The sequence below is a fragment of the Myotis lucifugus genome, unplaced genomic scaffold (assembly GCF_000147115.1).
Source record: "Myotis lucifugus unplaced genomic scaffold, Myoluc2.0 scaffold_171, whole genome shotgun sequence".
NCBI lineage: Eukaryota > Metazoa > Chordata > Mammalia > Chiroptera > Vespertilionidae > Myotis > Myotis lucifugus.
The window spans coordinates 1268222-1284957 of record NW_005871219.1 but is presented as its reverse complement, the minus strand read 5'-3'; the positions used below and the strand labels follow the sequence as shown (position 1 = coordinate 1284957).

The 16736-nt window shown below is 36.2% G+C and overlaps 1 protein-coding gene and 1 pseudogene across 1 annotated transcript in view; one reads left to right on the top strand and one right to left on the bottom strand.

The window, feature by feature from the left end:
* Positions 1–16736, bottom strand: part of FOXP2 (forkhead box P2) — a 286380-nt gene that overhangs the window by 225828 nt on the left and 43816 nt on the right. The window lies entirely within an intron of this gene.
* LOC106698389 lies at positions 843–1382 on the top strand (annotated as a pseudogene).

Sequence of the window (16736 nt, the reverse complement as noted above, 5' to 3'; positions counted from 1 at the left end):
ATACAACACCTCTCATCACCAGAAGTCAGTCAATGGCTAAGTCAGTCTTTTTCATGCTAAATGAGAAAAAGATTTTAAAGGATTTATTAATTTGTATCGGCTAAAGTGCCATATTCTATACTGTAGTGGAAATTGTGGGAATATATTGCTGAACATATCACAATGTTTTATTGGGGTAGACAGACAAGGCAGGAGAGAATAAAGTGCTATAACAAGTACAAACATTAAAATGCAAGAGAGTAAGTGGTTAATTTGAACAGGTTGGGTTATGCATATATGTAATATTTTCAACAATAAAGATAAAATTTTTAAAAAATTAAACAGGATGGGCAGGGGACAAGGAAAAGTTTCAAAGAATAAATAATATCTAAGCTAAACCTTTAAAAAATTGGTTTTGATAATTTAAAAAATGAAATAGAAAGACATTCCAGGATGACAGGAGAGCACAGGAAAAGTAACATTTGGTCTAGTTTAAGGAAAACAAGAATATAATGACTTCTCCCCTCAAAGGAAGGACAAACATGGGGAGGGGAGAGAGACATACATAGAGTGGAGTGGAAGTCTGGTTGGATTTGTATGTTGGGGAAAGATAATAAAATGCCTTATATGTCATGAAAAAATATTCTACAGGCTGTATAAACCATAAGAAGGCATGAGAGGAAAAGTGCCATAACTGCACTAATATAATAACAAGAAATCTCTGGTAGTGGTGTAAAGAACAAATAGTGATTCATTCATTCATTCATCTAGGCATCCAGTAAGAAACCCACATCCACTATGTGCCAAGAACTGAGCTACAATGGGCAGCTCTTCCCCAAAGTGGCCAGAGGTGACCTATGAAAATGGTTCGCTATTCACTACACCCAGAAAACCCCACAAGATCATGCAAATCCAGAGGCTCAAATCTTCGTGTTCACTCTAAAAATACTCGTGAAACTACCCAGGCCATCAAGAGTATGCATATTCCAAAAGCCACCAAGAATCTGAAGGATGTCGCTTTAAAGAAGCACTGTGTGCCATTCCGTCCTTACAATGGTGGAGTTGGTAGGTGTGCCCAGGAAGAACAGTGGGGCTGGACACAGGGTCAGTGGCCCAAAAGGAGTGCTGAATTTTTGCTGCATGTTCTTAAAAATGCAGAGAGTAATGCTGAACTTAAGGGTTTAGATGTAGACTTTCTGGTCGTTGAGCACATCCAGGTGAACAAAGCTCCAAAGATGCGGCATAGAACATCCAGAGCTCATAGGCGGGTTAACCCATCCATGAGCTCTCCCTGCTACGATGAGATGATCCTACTGAAAAAGAGCAGATTGTTCCTAAACCAGAAGAGAAGGCTGCACAGGAGAAAAAGATATCCCAGACGAAACTGAAGAAACAAAAACTTACGGCCCAGGAGTAAATGCAACATAAAATAAATCTAATTTAAAAAAAAAAGAAAGAAAGAAAAGGAAAGAAAATGGGCAAACAAAATAGTCTCTGATCTCAAAGACAGGCATTAATCACACCACCCCATAAATAAGGTATAATCAGAAACAGTGATAAGTGCTATGAAGGATCACTACACGGGAACTTCATCTGGTTTAGGGTTAAGGAATGCTCCCAAAGGAAGGAATACGTTAGTTAAAATTTGAAATATGGACAGGAATTATTTTAGTATGTGCTTGTGTATATTTAGGAGTGTGTTTGTGGAGGACAGAACGGAAACATTCCAAGCAGAGAGAAGAGCTTATATGAGAAAGAATGACAAGAGATGAACTGGAAGGCCGGTGGAAGCTAAGAGAGCAGAGGGGAATGCAGTGTGAGATCAAAAGACAGAGGCCAGACATGGAGCCAAGAGAGAATTTTGTGTTTGTTTCTAACATTTCAAAAAGCTACTGAAAATGTATTTCATTTGTAAGGCAGTTCATAACATGGTCCCTATGTTCAACACTGTGTAGAAATTCTTTGCATTTTAACTATAAACTCCTCAAAGCTAAGGGTTACCTACAGTAAATTCATACTCCCTAATAGGAATAATGTGAACTGTTGCATGATCAGAACAGCAAAACTTGAAATATTTCCTTTCCAAAGAGAAAAAGTTTGAATAGCTTCATGTTTTAGTAATCAAAGCACCTGGGATAACTAATGGCCATAATACCTATCACATCACAATTACTTTCATTTCATTATTTTAATACTCTTCATATTTCATAAAATTATTATAGATCTGAAATCTTTTCCTTTGACATATTACAGGATAAAAAAGGAAAGAAAGAGAATCTATTCCAGGTACACACTTTTGAAATCTTTATGCATCCTAATCAGCAAAACACGTTTCCTTTTTTATCATGATTTCAACAACATGCCAATTTGTAAAATTAAGTTGAGTTTAATATCTTATGAGAAAAATAGAGCTTAAGAATTCCAGTCATGATGTTTCCTATCCATGCATCTCAACTATATATAAACTTTTAACTTTAGTTTTTAGATATCTTTCTGAATTTACCACTATGTGAAGGTCAACAGCAGTGAGCACTGAGGCAACCAGAGTCACAAATAGGATGAGCTGCTCAGAAAGTGCAGAAAGCTCTAAAGCAATTTCTCCTTCCTTGTGTTTCAGATGACCAGCTTTACTCTTATAATCTAATGTATTCTGGTGGAATACTGCATATGACATAGCATATCCTGTCACAGTGACCTTTTTCCCTTTTGAAAACTTGACTAATAGCTTCAAAGTACACACACACACACACACACACACACACACACACAATATAGTGTCCATTTATAAAGGCAACATGAAAAGGGAAGACATAGCAGCATCTCTGATTTTCTAAGCCTTATGTTCAGGATATTTAAGTCTGTGGTCAGGCAATGCAACAGGCAGAGTGCAGTCACAGGGAATTGCAGTGTCAAAGGGATGAGCTGCAAAGAAAAACAGCCCTTTCCTGTGCCTGGTCGAGGCCCGCTGAACACTGGGGGTGAACAACAGCTTTATTCAGAACTCTGATGTGTAAAATACAAAAGCAAAAAGGACCATCTTCAAATATTTAGCCTTCATTTACTACTTTATCTTATATTAAGTAGGTGAAATGTTTGTTGAGCATTTATTCCACCTCAGATTCTATGTTTACTGATGAGAACCGAAAGAGGAATAATCCAGTTTTTAAAAGTTAACAGTAGTTTGAGGGTGATGGATATATAAAAGTTAATTTTAATATAGCATAAGATATATTGATAGCATTTTTGTGGGAGCAAACAGGAACAGTACCTAAATTGGTTAGGAAGAATTGTTTGGAATTCTTTCTGAAAGAGAGAATATTTGAGATTTGAAAAGAATGAGGATGTATGCCAGGTAGGGGATGACATGATCAAAGAGAAGGACTATATAGCAAAGAGCACTATGTGGTCTGGGGAACATTAAACAGGATTGCTCAAAATTAAGCTGTGCATCAGGGGGCTTGAAGTTTTGCATCAGGGAGCCTGGGCGAGTAACTTGGCCTAAGAGCAATATAGGATGTCACGTCAAATAGCTTGGATCTTATTCTGAAGGTAATAGTGAACAGCTGAAGGTTTTCTTAAGCAAAGAAGTAAACTAACCATAACTTCATTTTATATATATACATACATTTGAGAGGATCAGTAATAGAAGCAGAGGGACCAGTTACAAAACTGCTACAATTGTCAAACAAGTGGAGTGGTGGCACCCATATACCAGAATTTGGTACTGTCCTGGATCAGTGTGGGAAATCGTTGGAGTAACTGAGTAATCAAAGATGAGTCCTAGGGTTTCTATAACTCAGAGGATTTTAGAGAAAAAACAATTCAGGGGAAGGATAAGTGTTCAATTTTGTAAGTGGTCCATGTAAATTGCCAACTACCACTAAGGGAAGATATCCCATAAATAGCTATAATTAAATAAAATGAAGCTTTGGGGAGAGAGCACAGCTTAGAAAAGTTCAGGTCATTAACTGGTGTATACAAGGCAGCTGAAATGTTGAGGGTAGATGAAGTGACCTGTGTATATGCCCTGCATTGCAGAAGAACAGTACACTGAAGGCAGTGCCCTGGGGGAGAAGCAGTAGTTAGTAAGTGGGCATAAAAAGAGGAGCCATTTAAGGAGACAGAGCACAAACAGCCAGAGGTATATGGAGAACACCTCTGGGAGATGAAAGTGTTCTGAAAGCCAAGAGTGGAAAGACCCAAGCCAGGCCCTCCAAAACAGACCCACTCTAAATGTTAATGCTCTCTAATACCTTATTGTTAGTGTTTGTAATGGCGATGTTAATAACAAGCAAATATCTTTTGTTTCCAAATTCCTTTTGTTTCTTGTACTTTTCCATTTCTTTTTTTTTTCTAATTCCCATCCTCCTTGTACCTGAGCATATACTGTCGAGGGGCATAAAACATGATTACTATTTGTACAGCACAGCAAGTGAACAATAAGGAAGGTGGTGAGAAGGAGAAAGTTATAAGTGAGAGCCTTAACCCTTTCAGTTGAGATATCTCCAAATTCTCTGTAAAAAATAACCATATTTTGACTTTGTTCCCCTTACTTCAGGCTTGATTGTTCCCTTTGTGGCTTATCCCCAGTCTTCACATTACTTCTGATCCTTACTCTTAAGCAGTTTTTGAATTTGTTGGCACTTCTTTAGCTACAACTGGAGAATCGAAAACAAACTCAATTCAAGCAACATACTTATATAAATGGCGCTTATAGTTTTATATGTAAACTCATAGCCAGATATTCAAAATGAGTATCACGTTTGTTTTGACTGCCGACCCAAAGCAGACCACCACCCCTACGCCTTCTAAGTAGTAGCCAAGCATAACAAGAAACATAAGAAACAAAAAACACACACACACATAAAACAAATCCTGAGGAATGTATGCAGAAGCTAAACAAACAGTGAAGGTCACCAAACACATGCACTGTCAGGAAAAGAAGAATGAAATCTATGGAAAAGAGAAGCCACCTGCCAATTTCAAATAAGTCAACTCCATAAACTGACTGGCGAGCTTATTTGCTGATGCTAGACAGTCCCCACTCAGACTCTGTGCTTTGAACGTTAGCAATAACAATCTCAAACGTCTTGTAATGCAGAGCTTAGCACACAGGTGTTAGAATCGCAGTCTCAATTTTGAAAGTTTTCTTGCCTATTTGGAAAATAGTGAGCTCTTTGTGATGTTTTGAACTTGGGAAAAGCAAAAAGAAAATGTTAAACCTGAGTCTCAATGCAATCCGTGTCAAATATCTTTATTGCTTTTGTTGAATTACTTCTGAAACCTACAGTGACTCATTATCTGGCAACTATCTCTATTCTATGGAAAGAAGTAAGAATCTCACTGGCATTTTGAAGAAGTTTCAACATATCTGTTCCATCTTAAGATTTTTCCGTGATACATTAAGTTTACAAACCCAATGCAGGGCCCATCATTAAACCCATCTCCGACATCAGGACCAGCACCAGGGAAGATCTATGGTAAAAGTTTTAGCTAGGAAGGCAAAATATGAAATTTTAAAGATTGCCGAGAATCAGCAATAATGGTTCAGGTGAGGTCTGAAGAACCAAGCTGAGGTGGCTTAAGGTCTTGACAGGTATGAAGGCATAGCTACAGAAAATCTGGGAAGTTATTGATATTTAGACTTTTGAGCAAAGAGAAATTTGGTGCTTAGAATACTGCTGGGCCAAAGCTATATTGAAGTTACTCACCTGACTGATTCCTGGTGACTGAATTCTCTGGGATAGAGATTCAGTCATGAAAATTAGAGGCAAGGGCAAGCAATGGCCCAAGAGTTTGCCGGGTGGACAAACATCCGGGATAATGAAGGAAATAGGTCTATAGCAGAATTCTAGTTACATAAATTGACCACATTTTAGGAATTTTGGTTTGGGAACCACTGGGGATCACGTTACCAGAGTAAGATTCAAAAATGAAGTGAGCTGAGACCTAGAGATGAGGACAGGAGTCCCAGTGGTACACTAGCAATTAGGTCCTAAACCAGACGAGGGTTGCAATAAATATGATTTAGGTATGATTAGAGATTCTAAAAGCTAATATTTCCTGGGTCAGTCTATCAGGCATGGTTCTTACTTAGGCTCAGCAGTAGGTCATAAAAGATGGGAGAGAAAATAGTGACTATGGAAAAGTCTAAGTACTTACTTCTTCCAATACTGTCATTACATCAGGTGTCCTTACAGGACTCAGGCATGAAGAACAGGGAAGACAGAGGGATGGGTTGGCAATAAAGTGACAAAATCCTGCTCTCCCTAAACACTAATCGTTTTCAAGACTTTGCTAGGAAAATTTTAACCTAAGGCTGTAAAGACCTAGCCATCATTGTGCCATTTGAATCTGCTCCACAAATCTCCATTAATTGGATATTCAAGGTGTGCAGGAAGGCCAAAAGTGGCAAAGAACTCACTCTTGGAAATGCTCAGTTAAAACATTCTTCTATGAACTCAGCTCAAATCTACTTCTTTGAGGCTTAGACCTTATTAGTCTTCATTCTATCCCTAGAATAAAAAAGAAAAAAAAATAGGCTAACCAGTCTAACAGGTTATTTTCCATCCTGCTCACTATCCCATGAATGCCTTCCAATTTGTCTAAATCCCTCTTAAAACATGTTAATTAGACATGAAACTCCAATGTAGTGAGAAGAGGTTAGAATGGAACTAGTGACTCTACTATCCTTGATATAATTATATAAAAAAGTTCTTTTAAAAAAAGGAATTAATTGTGTTCTGGGCCATGTGATTTTGATAATTTAAATAAATCAACTATAATCTCTACATTTCTAAAGAGAATATCCATATGTTGTGCAATAGATTTATCTTAAATTTTAATATGTTAACTATTAAAATTTGAGGAGTTTAGAAACTAATTGGGAAAATTTAAAAGCCCTAGCTGTTTTGGCTTAGTGGATAGAACATCAGACTACAGACTGAAGGGTCACAGGTTCAATTCCAGTCAAGGGCACATGCCCAGGTTGTGGGCTCAATCCCCAGTGCAGGAGGCAGTTGATCAATGATTCTCTCTCATCATTAATGTTTCTATATCTCTCTCCCTTCATCTCTAAAATCAATAAAAATATATAAAAAAGAAATAAATAAAAAAGAAAGAAAATGTAAGTAATATATAATTCTAGCAGGGCCTGGGCATAGAAGATGATTATTTTAAAAAGCCACATATGAGAGCTAACACTCATGACAAGGAGAATAGAAGAAAATGAACAGGTTTTTAAACAATGCAGAACTGGGGGTAGGTAAGGGACTGGCTACAAAGGGAACAAAGAAATTTGGGGGGCTGATAGAACCATTTGTGATTGTGGTAGTGATTACAAGACTTTATGTGTTTATCAAAACTCATATACATGCACAGTAAAAAGGAAAACTTTTACTGTAATGACATCTTGATTTAAAAAAATTAATCTGAGCCCTGACCGGTTTGGCTCAGTGGATGGAGCATTGGCCTGCGGACTCAAGGGTCCCAGGTTCGATTCCAGTCAAGGGCATGTACCTTCGTTGTGGGCACATCCCCAGTAGGGAGTGTGCAGGAGGCGGCTGATTGATGTCTCTCTCTCATCGATGTTTCTAACTCTCTATCCCTCTCCCTTCCTCTCTGTAAAAAAATCAATAAAATATATTTTTTTAAAAATTAATCTGAAAGGAAATATATGCATTGTGGTCCCAATTTTGTAGAAAAAAAGTTATAGTCAAAAATGTTAACAGTAGTTATTTCCAGGAAGTCAGCTTATGGGTTTACTAAGACATTTCAGTAGAAGAAGTCACCTCAGTTGAAAGGTCATATATAATCAAGACTGTGATGGCCATAATGAGACCATGTTAATGCAGAAATGAGCATAAACCACTAGAAACTAAAAGGAAATCAATTCAATTGACAGGTGAAATCAAAATGGGAAAAAAAGCGATGTATATATTCATTTTTTGTTTGCGGATAGAAAAGGAAAGGCTTCCATTCATATTGCAGCCTAAGATTATTTTTATTTTTATTGAATTGGCTTTTAAGGAAAAGAGGTTGTTCACCACTAATCAAAGCCACTGATACAAACAGGGAGAAGGAAAAAAACAAACAAACAAAACAAAACACAAGGCTAACGACAGAGTTCTTTATCGCACCGATGGAGCCCACCCTTCAGCTCATCAGCACTCTTCGCGACTGGCTGTTCAACTAATTATGATCTACCCAACTGCATTATCACCTACTCCCTGTTTCTTTGTCTTATTTGGGCCTTTATGGGAAATCTTTTCAAATGCTTTAGATATAAACCATCGACCACAGTCTTCTTTTTCTCTTGTCAAAAAAGACAATGCTATTAGCTGGACGAGTTTTTCTCTGTGAACTCCTGGCTCCTCTAGTGATGATTGCTCCCTTTTTTAGAACTCATGAACCATCTCTAAGTAATTTGTTCTAGTCACAGTTTTATAGCTTTGAGAACTCACCTATCTTTCTCTGCCTCTTTTTCTCTTTCCTTCTCCTCCCTCCCTCTTTAAATGAGGATCTATATATCCACCCTTTGCACTGTTCTTTGGGCAAAATTTCCACTCTGCATATTGACTAAGGCCTAGACAGCAGTTCGAAAACTGTTTCCAAACTTTGTCAGCTAACAGAGAAATAAAACTTGTTCATGCTGGTTTGGGAGCAAGGAGCTGCTTTTAAACAATCCTTTCCTTAATGCATATTTTAATTCCTTTATAATGATGCTTATTTAGTACTTTTCAATCCAAAAATCATTCTTCTTGACTAAAAAATACAGTCACACAGTCAAAATAGAGGCTAGGAAAATTATTTGTCTTAGTAAATGCATAAGTCTCAAGCAGCATATTTATAATTTCCTTGTTCTGCTTCTTATTCTGAACATAAGAACATTTGTATTGAAACTACACTTGCAGCATGAATATTGTACTCCTACTTAGACTTCTTGTTCACAGAAGTGTGGTGGCCGTAAACTCCTCGGCAAGCTCCCTGAGTCACCAGCAGTGATTGCATTAAGTATTCTGATTGGTATGTTCACTCCATGTTCACTTAAAAATATAAAGTAAAAATTTCAATAAAATGAATACAAATAAAATGAGCATAATAAGTAGATCATACATTTCTATTTAAATGTTGCATCACTTATAGTGAGATTCATTTTTAAAAGGTTCTAGATCCAATATAGTAGGCACTAGCCACATGTGACTATTTAAATGCAAGTTCCTGAATATTAAACATATTAGAAATTCAGTTCCTCGGTGGCACTGACCACTTTAAAGTGCTCAGTAGCCACATGTGGCGATTGTGCTGGGCAGCATGGTATAGACCATTTCCGTCATCACAAAAAGATTTATTTGAAAACACTGATCTAAATACTCAAAATGTGATATCTAATTGCTTTATTCAAATACAGTTTTCACTTATGAAATTTTTATATATGTTAGCCACTGAAATTAAGAGGTAATTATATTGACATTAATGCATATACATTACATCTTGAATGAACTATCAGCAAGTTATAATTGAATGTATTGATTTATTCTCACATCAATTGATTTTAAAAAGACAATAAATGTAAACTGATTATAATGTTTCAGATCACAATATCCAGTGATAATGATTAATCTAAATTTCCAAGATATTTACTGCAAAGCCTACTGAAGTAATACATTTTAGTAGTATTTGACAATCAGTTACTATTACTGAGAAAGCAATGATAATGAACTTGGAATGTATATGTCTGACTTCAACTCAAAAGAAAGATATCAGCTCAAGAACTAGAACGTAAAAAAGATATTGTGCTGAAAAATAGGTGTCCCAGCATTAATTCTTTTTCTGTCTTCTAGGATTTGTTCTCTTAGATGATCCTGACATGCACAAACAGAAGCCACAGCTAACCTCTGAGTGGCTGGTGACTTTTTCTGAGCTGGAAACTGTTTTTAATAGATCTGGGAGGAATGTTAAGGAAACTGGCTAAAATAATATTAATAAAATGGAGGGAGAAAGTTAAAAGACTTTATAAAAAAGATTGAGGAAAAACATGTAACATAGAGACTTGCAATAGTGCTGAATAATTTAAAGGAAAGGGAAAAGGAAAGAAAGAAGGAATGAGGAAAGAAAAGAAGGAAGGAGGGGACAGAGACAGGAAATGGAAAATGGCAAAGTCACAGGATAATGCTTTGGAGTTCAAAAATTAACCTAGTTAGATATAAAACAAAAGCAGCTCATAAGATATAATACAAACATAGTAAAGCAAATAGCCTAAAGTTTGAATTTTATTCATGGTGTAAACACATATAGACAAATAGTAATTTTCATTCTCAGCCAAAGAAATAAAAATGCAGAAACGAAGCTAAGATTCCACCTCAGAAAGGTAACACAAACAAGTAGGACACAAGAATGGCCAAATATAATAATAAATATGTCAGAAATAAAGGGTGGTTCATGACTCAGACATTAAAAGGAAAAGTATAATGTTTCAAAAATATGACAGAGCAAACTCTTATTGTGATCAGACCACCAAAAAGCCATTGTTCTCAGAGGCCAAATAGAAATATGCAATGAAAACAGACAAATCGAGTTTTAAACATTCAAAGTAAATGAAAGAAAAAAATCTACTTTTTTTGGTGTTTTAAGGCAAATTCAGGCTGATGAAATTATCAAGTAGCACCATTTACTTGATTATATTTGAGCATTTGTAGGGAACCTTTGTAATAGAAGAAAGGTATATGAGACCTTTAATAAAATAAAGTGTCAGGGGAAAAATTTTTTTTTCTATCCCCTTTTTCCTCTTCCCACTTCTGACACAAGTTAAATCCGACAACACATTCTCATAAGTAACTGCCGCTTATTTAGACAGACTCAAGGAAGAAGGGGAGGTGAGGGTTGGGGTAATGGAATACAAATCAAAACCCCAGGGTAAAAAGTAATCCCCAAGGACTTTCCCCCTCCCGCACTCTTTCCTCTCATCAAGATTCTAGAACTACAATAAAGCCATTTTCTTATCTCTCTGATTCAGTATATTTTATGCCACTGAAGCTATTTCATATGTACAAATCATTTGCTTTCTTTTCATTTCTGAGAGAACTAAGAAGAAAAGAAGCAGGTAGAGCTTAACTGGTGTTTTTCAGGGCATACGAAAATCACCTAGTCCATGGGTCAATGGGAGAAAAAAGGGAACATATATAACGCTTTCAACAATAAAGATTTTTTTGAAAAGGGTGGGGGGGGGGATCATCTAGTCCAAAATTCTCAGAAAAATGTGAAGACATTGAGGCCAAGAAAGATTATATGATTTTCCCAAGATTACATAATTATATATGGAAAGCTAAAACCCAGTGACATATACCCGTCAACATTCTTACCTCTTCACAATATCCTGGGTACTGTTACATTTTCATCGATAACTGAAACAAGGCAAATGTGCATTTGCTTTAACACACAGAAGCTTGGGAATTCCTAGTATAGTCCAATTAGCCTAACTACTGGATTATTCATACTTTAAATTGTTCCGTAAGCTCCAGAAAACATCCAGTTTTTAAGTAGTAGCTTATGGAGGTTAATTAGACAGATAAATGTAACCAAAGGAATCTAACTCACTTAAGATAAATAAGCTTTTTAAATAACCTTATAAGTTCCTTGAGTGTTAGGACTCTTCCTTATAGCAGATGCCAAGGCCTGACGCAATGCTCCACACAATGCAGAAGCTCAATGAACATTTAATGAATAAACACATGTGATCCTCATTGCTGAACTATTAAAATTAGGCAAATAATAACAACAACCACACACATACTTTGAAATTATCTGCAAAATTATTCTAAAGACATGAATGGCTGTTTACAATATAGAAATGAAGTCTCCTAGCCAGTTATTTTTCTTTCATTTTTCAGTAACTATAATTTGAACAACTGAGTGAAAATTTGAAAACAGCTTACTCAGAAATCCAAAATAATATTAAAATATTGTAAATAATGTGAGTTCAGTAAGACTCACAGGAATAATTTCCATAAAAAATGTAAAAAAATATGACTTCTCACCTGGCTAGTGTGGCTCAGTGGTTGAGCACCAACCTATGAACCAGGAGGTCAGGGTTCAATTCTAGGTCAGAGCATACACCTGGCTTGCAGGCTCTATACCCAGTGTGGGGCATGGAGGAGGCAGCTGATTGGTGATTCTCTGTCATCATTGATGTTTCTGCCTCTCCCTCTCCCTTCCTCTCTCTGAAATCAAGAAAAACATTTTTTAAAAAGAAATGACTTCTGCTTTTGACTGATTTGCTGATTTAACTTATTTGTAATATGAGAATAGGAGGAATTGGCAGACTGTACTCAGAGTTTTTTTTTATTTTATTTTAATTCACATGGATATGAAGGCAGCTAGTTGCCAAAGTTGGCTCCCAGTGGTGTCGCCTCTCCCTGCATGTGCAAGCTGCTCCTCCTGAATCGAGATGGAGTCTATTCTCTCTCCTTTCAATGACTTCTCTTGACCAATAGAAAGTGCTGGGATTGTTGCTCAGCCAGTTTCCAGGTAGCCTTTAAGAGGACTGGCTTTTTTTTTTTTTTTTGCCGTTTCTGTGGTTAGGCAGCCTCAGTGTTGAGTGCAAGTTCTGGCCAGGTGGGGAATAGTGAGAGACAATGGGGGCGGGGACGGGGCGGGGGGAGGGGGAGTGATAAGAGGCTTCAGAGGAGCCCTGAGAAGTTGGATAAGTGGTTGAAGTTTTCTTGGAAAGTCAAGCCCAGCCCCACCTCCAGATGAAGTCAACCAACTCCATGAGTGACCCCAGCCATTGCCAGGTGGAGTAGAGGACACACTTAGCCAATACCTCCCCTGCCCCCTTCCTAACCCACAGAATGAGAAATAACTTATTGTTGCTTTAAGCCATTAACTTTGGCGTAGTTACAAAGCAATAGATATAACTCAAGTCGTGTGTTTGAACCTTTGGAAGAGTCAAACAATTTAGAAAAATGCCAGAAGTTTTCTGAAAATGCAAATAAATACAATACTTAAGATAAAAGGTCACAGTTAATTGTAACTAATTGGAAACGCTTTGTAATATGATTTAAAATACTGCTATAATAATTGGCTTTTAAATAATTTAACTTGAGTTGAAAATTAGACAAGGGGTGGTTCTCAGACTCCCTCCCACCCCTGTCTGGTAATTCATGCCAGATGATATTTGCATGAGTAACATACTCCCAAGGGCATACTTACGATTATGCAAATTCTTACAATGGTAGTTAAAGAAAGTGTATTGAAATACAAGTAACAAGGCTGTCTATATTGATTTCAGAGAGGAAGGGAGAGGGAGAGAGACCGATAGAAAAATCAGTGATGACAGAGAATCATTGATCAGCTGCCTCCTGCACACCCCCTACTGGAGGTAGAGCTCAAACCCCAGCTTGTTCCCTGACCCCAGAAATCGCACCCTGACCTCCTAGTTCATAGGCCGATGCTCACCACTGAGCAACACTAGCCAGGCTCAATTCTAATTTTTATATATAAAACCATACCTATGTTACTATATTAACAGCACATTCCCTTTCTCAGTATCAAGTTATTTAAGCCATATGTCACAGGTAAGGAAGGCTGACTGTGTGTTTCATTTTAGATTGTTTTGCCATTCAGCTGAATTTGGAAAGATGACCTTGAATTTTGTTTTGGACTTATTTTCCTCTGATTTAAATGCATTTTAGTATTGTCATTACTTTCTCTATTTTGGGGAGCTTCTTGACTTACGTTCCTCATTCTATTTGGAAATGGAGAACAAAGTTTTCTTGCCTTGTAAAATTGTCATCTTTCCAATAATATGAAATGAGAAGATATTCTTAATATAATTTGATTTAATGCTTTATAAAAAAAGGCTGAGTGAAGATTTTTAAGTATATACATTATTTAGGAATATTATAGCAGTTTTTTAAAAAGTCAGACTTTTCTATATAAATGAAGCTTCCTTTTATAAAAAAGACCCAATGAGAAAGAAATTGAGAAGAAGCATAATATTCATAATAGGGGTTTTGTTTTTGTTTTATTCAGGAGGGTAAATTAACTATAAATTCATGAAGCCCTTTTCACATAATATAGAATATGAAGATTTTGTGGGGTTTTAACCCAGATATTTAAATTTAAAAGTTATGGATTCATATCACTTTATGAAAATATTTTATGTAAATATTTAAGTTTCTATAAATCAATTTGTCAATATTAAAAAGTAGAGAAGAATTTCAAAGAAATGTTATGGTTAAATTTTAGAGAAATAAATACTCCTTTTTTAAAATGGTGTTATTCTACATCTAATTTATGCTTTTTCAATATTTAATTTAACATGTTAATTTCCTTAAAATCAATTATAATTATATGGATGATCATACCTTATTAAAATTACTACAAGTAGACTATTTAAATAGAAAAGTTTTAAAATGTGCATTGAAAATCTGCAATGTGTTAGGCTCAAGGCACCCACTTTTTACACTTTCTTTTTTTAACCTCACAACAATTCTTGAAAATAAAAATCATAACCAACAATTTAAAAAATAAAAATGCTAAAGTTCAAAAGTTTTGTGGTAAATGCCCAAGATAACAAAGCTGGTAAGTATCCAGAGTTGAGTCCTCAACAAAAGTCAGCCTAATAATAGAACCTATGGTTTTCTCATTGTTTCATAGTGTGTAATGTTCATGTTTTAAAACTGCAGATTTTACCTCCTTGCCTGGCTTCATAGCATGACCTTCAAACCTCTTGGTGACCTAGCATCATCCCACTCCCCACTTTTATCAACTGTTTTACCTGAGCCCTCATCCCACTCCTTCCCACATTCTAGTGGATTGAATTTGTTTTTACATGAATCACCCCAAAGCAGTATGGAAAATGAATTGTGGGTTAGGAGAAGGGACTGGTAACAGAAGTGAGGACAGAGAAGCAGTTAACTATGAGGGTAACCATTTGATCAAGAGATGTTCCTTAACTACGTGTATGGCAAGTTGTGGGAAGGGAGGGGAGAGAGGAGGGTGACAGAACTTGTCCACTTGGTATTTTGTCCAAAGTCCAAAAGGCACTCCTTCCATGAGACACTTTACTTCCCTCTTTGGAAAAACTATCAAAATATACTGACTTCATAAAAACAAGACACTTTACCAACAGTGCCTGAAAATCATTAATAAACCACATTTACAATCCCTTAGGTACAGTGTGCTTGTGTGATGCACAGCTCGCATGATAGCAAGTGCTTCCAGATACAGGTAAGTATTAAGACAGTATTTATGACTACTAAATAGAATGGAATGAAAGAATGAACAAATGTTGGCTTGATTAGCTGAATGGATGTTGTTGCCATGAACTGAGCTAAAAAATCTAGGAAGAGAAAAGAAGATGTGGGTAGGAAGAGGTTTTAGTGAATTCCGTTTGGGGTTCATAAAACTCTTAGGGAGTATCTTAATGAAATGTTTCATAGACACTGAATATGTACATCTGAAACTCAGGGAAAAGGTCAGAGTAAAATAAGAGTTATAACGATGAGATTACAAAGATACCATAAAATGAGAAGAATAACAAGGGGAGGAAGCAGCATTAGGGAAACATCAACATTAAAGGTGGATCAGGGAAGAGATTCCTACGGAGATAAAGAAGAGTCAAAAGCAGAATGAGAATCGGGGACAAAAATTGCCAAGGAAAGTAAGGGACAAGAGGCTCACCGGGTGTCAATGCTGCAGGAACAGCCCATAAAAAAGAACATGGAAAGGAACTTTCTTACTCAAATTTAACTCCCTGCCATCTGACACACATTCTCAGTGTTTGCTGAAGGAATGTATGAAGAAATTTTGTTTTATTTCTATTTGTCTTTGAAGAGAGGGTAGCAAAGTGATGGAGAAGAAAGGAATTGAGAAGGAAAAACATTTTTTAAACTCCAACAATGTTCCAGACTCTGTGCTAGGAGCCTTCATATGCTGTTTCAGTAAAGAAGAGATAGAACCATATTGTACTGAGAGAAAACAAACAAACAAACAAACAAAAATCAGAGGACTTAACTGCAGCTTAATCACTTAGTCAATGACTGAGCACGATTTAAACCCAATGCCTATTTCTAAAGCAAAGATCCCAAATTTTCTCCCAACTCTGTCGATTACCAGTTTTGACAAAATGGAAATTTCCTAATTTGTAAGAAATTTACGAGGACTTGGAACAGATGATCTCCAACATCATTTCATAATCAAAGCTGCAATTTCCTTTGTATTGATCATTGCTAACATTTCTGATGTGTATTGGGCAGACTTCATATTCCCCAAGTGAATCTGGACGCAGTTTTCTTCTGGAACTATTACAGAGTTCTGAAGACAAGAGAAGCTCAATATTTATTTTAAATAAGTAAATAAGTGATTTTAAAGGCAATTTTAAACATTTATTAAACAGTTTAATTTGCTCAAGATTTATTGAAATAGGCAGTTAACTTAAGTCTTTTAGACTTGCAAAGAAGGCAAAGGCTTTTAACACATTACAAAAGTTATCAGACATCTCACATGCTTACTATGTGTGATGAAGAAGTAGAAAACCAAGCAAAAAAGTCAAAGGAATATATTAAGGATTACTTTTAAACAATCTTCATATTCAGGTCAGCTAGATGACACACATTGTAGAATACTTAAATAATATCTTAATATACAAATTTGACTTCAACTACATTTTTCAAAAATTTGAGAGAAGTAAAATGTCTTCACAGTGCCAATTAGAAAGCAGGCTTTATCTAAGATGTAACTGATCATCTTAAAGA